This window comes from Bos javanicus, chromosome 13 (assembly GCF_032452875.1).
Source record: "Bos javanicus breed banteng chromosome 13, ARS-OSU_banteng_1.0, whole genome shotgun sequence".
Taxonomy (NCBI): Eukaryota; Metazoa; Chordata; class Mammalia; order Artiodactyla; family Bovidae; genus Bos; species Bos javanicus.
In genome coordinates, this window is record NC_083880.1 from 83,175,168 (window position 1) to 83,179,843 (window position 4,676).

Sequence of the window (4,676 nt, forward strand, 5' to 3'; positions counted from 1 at the left end):
AGGCTGTATATTGTCACTCTGTTTATTTAACTTATATGCAGAGTACATCATGAGAAACGCTGGACTGGAAGAAGAACAAGCTGGAATCAAGATTGCGGGGAGAAATATCAATAACCTCAGATATGCAGATGACACCACCCTTATGGCAGAAAGTGAAGAGGAACTAAAAAGCCTCTTGATGAAAGTGAAAGAGGAGAGTGAAAATGTTGGCTTAAAGCTCAACATTCAGAAAAAGAAGATCATGGCATCTGGTCCCGTCACTTCATGGGAAATAGATGGGGAAACAGTGGAAACAGTGTCAGACTTTATTTTTCTGGGCTCCAAAATCACTACAGATGGTGACTGCAGCCACGAAATTAAAAGATGCTTACTCCTTGGAAGGAAAGTTATGACCAACCAAAAGCAGAGATATTACTTTGCCAACAAAGGTCTGTCTAGTCAAGGCTATGGTTTTTCCTGTGGTCATGTATGGATGTGAGAGTTGGACTGTGAAGAAAGCTGAGCGCCAAAGAATTGATGCTTTTGAACTGTGGTGTTGGAGAGGATTCTTGAGAGTCCCTTGGACTGCAAGGAGATCCAACCAGTCCATTCTAAAGGAGATCAGTCCTGGGTGTTCACTGGAAGGACTGATGTTGAAGCTGAAACTCCAATACTTTGGCCACATCATGCTAAGAATTGACTTATTGGAAAAGACTCTGATGCTGGGAGGGATTGAGGGCAGGAGGAGAAGGGGACGACAGAGGATGAGATGGCTGGATGGCATCACGGACTCAATGGACATGAGTTTGAGTGAACTCCAGGAGTTGGTGATGGACAGGGAGGCTTGGTGTGCTGCAATTCATGGGGTCGCAAAGAGCTGGACACGACCTAGCGACTGAACTGAACCGAATGTCCAAAATACATAAAGATCTTGTACAACTCAACAACAACAACAGCAAAAACAAACAACCCAATGAAGAACTGGAAAGAGGAGATGAAGATATTTTTCCCAAAGAAGAAAATGACCAATTTTGTTTTTTTAAAAAAGGAATGCAGCATAAATCAACTATTTGTTATTGTTCAGTCATTAAGTCATGTCCAACTCTTTGCAGCCCCATGGACTGCAGCATACCAGACTTCCCTGTCCTACTATACCTCAATGTAAAATAAAATTTAAAAAATGCAAGCACACACACAAGCCTACAATATTGATGGTGACCATTTCCAGGTGGAAAGACTGAGTCTTGAATTTTTGTTGCTATTGTTTCTTCAAATCATCTGAAATTCACTACCAGAACATATTCCTTTTGTGCTGAGGAAGTGTTGGAAAAAAGAGTTGACTGGCTTGACCGTTCCCAGTGCTCTTTTGGGTTCTCCCAGTATCTTGGTTCTTCAGCCCCAGCTTTGCAGAGCTCAAGGCTTCACACAGGCAGCAAAGTAGGACACAGCAACCAAGAGACAGCGGGGCTCCGCAAGCCCGGAGGTTTGTCTAACCTTGTCTGTTGCGCAGACCCTCTCTCCATAATCCCACCAGGATAAGCCCCTTTGACGCTCACCCGCACAACCAGAGGTGCTGTATACTGCCGGCATCAACCACTGGTTTCCCAGGACAGCCCTCTTGGTGACTCTCAGAGCAATTTAAGACCTGCACGTATTCAACTCGGGTCTCCAGTGCATGGGAAGTCAGGAGGGGTGCTCCCTCCCTCTGTTCATTCTGTTCCCCAGGGCTGAAGCCAGGACTGTTAACAAGCTGCCCTCTCTCCCCTCACTCACACCTGGAGGGGCGCTGGGGAGAGAGGCGTCCGGCTGCTCCCCCAAAGCTGCAGAATGAAGCTTCCCTCCACAGTCAGCACCATGCGGCCTCCACTGACAGCACTGTGACGAGATTTAATGAGTCCTATCGAATCTGGGGCAGATATTTTCATGAATTTTAAATAGAAAGATGGGTTAAAGTCAACTTCTTGTTTGGGACTGAATGATGACAATATTTGAAAAGTCACTTCAGAGCATCTCTAATATCTAGCTGATTATTGCAGTCACCTGGGGAACCTGAAAAAGAAGACAGATTTCTCAGCCCTAAAGCCCATCTCATGGGCCTTATTGGGCCCATCACCCAATAAGTCAGAGATGCTACAGGCATTGGCAGGGAGAGTGAAATGACCCTTCTTTTTTCACCCTACACACGGCAGCATCTTTTGCAATTTTTTTAAGCAAACATGCATTCACTTGGTAATTCAGAAAACACAAGGAAGAAAAAATAAACCATCATGAAAATTATTCCAACAGATTTGCCTATTCAGGTGGGGAATTTAAAGAGCAATCTCACACTCTGAAACTCATCTATTTGGCTGCCTTGAAAAGACAGTGGACAATGCAAGGTTAGTAATTCCTAATTTTAGTATCAGGAACAATCTTCACATGAGCAAGGCACTTTATTGTTTACAATGGCTCAAGTGGTAAAGAATCTGCCTGCAACGCAGGAGACATAGGAGATACAAGTTCCATCCCTGGGTAGAGAAGATCCCCTGGAGGAGGAAATGGCAACCCACTGCAGTATTCTTGCCTGGGAAATCCCAGGGACAGAGGAGCCTGATGGGCTACAGTCCATGGGATCACAAAGATTCAGACATGACTAAGCATGTGATGAATGGTGCATTTTTATTTAAATAATAATGTTCAACAGGTAGTACAGAAACAACTAGCATCAGAATTCCCAGTGATACTGATCAAAAATCCAGATTTCCTGGGCCCCGCCTCCAGGCTTATGGAACCAGAAATTCTGGGGATGGGGGCAATATTAGAACATTTTTAATGTGCATCCCAAGAGATTCTTGTGCAGAAGGAAATTCAAGAACAACTGGAGAGCATACTGACCCTTCGCAGGCAAGGCAAATAGGACCACTGACTTGCCCAAGGTCACATGGGGTGAACCGGAAGATCCTTCACGCTTCCCCACTTTCCAAGAACCTGCAAAACGACAGGGTGGCACAACTGCCCAGGAGTTTGCTGGAATCATGTCCTGTAAAGTTTCCCGAGCTCACCCAGAAGCTTCTTCCAAGTGACAGAGGCTAAGCATCTGATGAGGAAGACAAACGATCAGGAAGCTCTTTCCCCCCAACACAGCATGAGCCAGATTCTTCCAGAAATTGCACTCGCCTTGGACTATGAGGAAGTCTTTTCAGATGTACCATGGGGAATGTTTTCTGGACGTGGGTTCTCCATGGTGACTAAACCCCTCATGAGGTCAGTTACGGGAGTTCAGACTCAACAGGAAGATGAGATGTGCATGCACGTGGCAGGAAGCATGGTGGCAAGTCTCAAAGCTTAGGAATGGGGCAGGCGAGCAGGAACACAGGCGCTTAGTCACCTGAACCGCGGCCGGGACCGCCTGCACCAGGCTCGCGGCTGCCCAGGTGCTCAAGAGCCAGGGCAGTGGATGAATATTCGAACAAAGTACAATGCTCCAGCTTCCCTCCCCCAGTTACACTCCAATTAAAAATAAATACAAAGAAAAGAAATCACCTGTCAACTTGCAGGACCTCAAGCCACCACCGACTTGAAGCTGTGACCGAGGCGGCTCTCCCCACCCAGTTTATCAGACCTCAGAACTACTGTCCTGACCCGTGGAGGGAGACATTTTCCACCAGCCAGCCCAAATTGGGGGTGGGTGTGGGGTCTTAGAGGCAGAAACATAGTGGAGCTATAGGTTTTTGAAGAAGAGTTGTCCTCGAAAACCTACATGTATAAATTCATAGCTAACCTGCTAAGCTTTTCAGGAAGCTGTGCTCTAGTTCACAAGAAGCGGGCTGGCGCTCATGGAGAACGTTTGCTTCACCTTCCAACTCTAGGGTCACTGGGGACTTTTCACAAACTGGATCGGACCAGACACCTGAGCTCCGAACAGGTGAGCTCTGAAGGGCGCTGAATCATCTGACACTGACCCACGGGCACACAGGCCTCAGGCCCCAACTTCCCATAAGCAGACATTCTTTATTTTGAGGGGACATTTATTTTAAAAACTTATTTTATATTGGATGGAGTATAACAATAACAATGTTGTGACGGTTTCAGGTACACAGCAGAGTGATATACATGTATCCATCCGCCCCCAAATCCCCCACTCAGGCCACCACATAACTCAGAGAAGAGTTTCCTGTGCTATACAGTAGGGCCTTGTTGGCTATCCATTTTAAATACAGCAGTTAAATTCACATTTTGAGGAAAAATAGAGTTTGGAGGAATTGCTGCTACTGTAATAAATAATTACAATAATCAGTTTATCATTAAACACTTAAATCTCTTTATAACAAGATATCTAAGCCTCAACAGATGACCTGCTTATTTTAACCAAAATAAAGTTCCAAAAGAAATACAAATCTTTTCTATGTTGTTCCTTAAAACAAACAGCTTAAAATATTTACTTTTCCGGCAAAAAGAAAGTTTAGGAATGTCTCCTCTTTGTGATGACTTTGTTGTTGTTCAGCTGTGTCCAGCTCTTTGCCATCCTATGGACTGCAGCACACCAGGCTTCCGTCCTTTGCTGTCTCCCAGAGTTTGCTCAAATTCTGTCCATGGAGTTGGTGATGCTATCTAGCCATCCCATCCTCTGCCACCCGCTTCTTTTGCCTTCAGTCTTTCCCAGAATTGGGACAAGACATTCTTTAGAAATAAGAAATGACAGAGAGGATTTAGGAAAG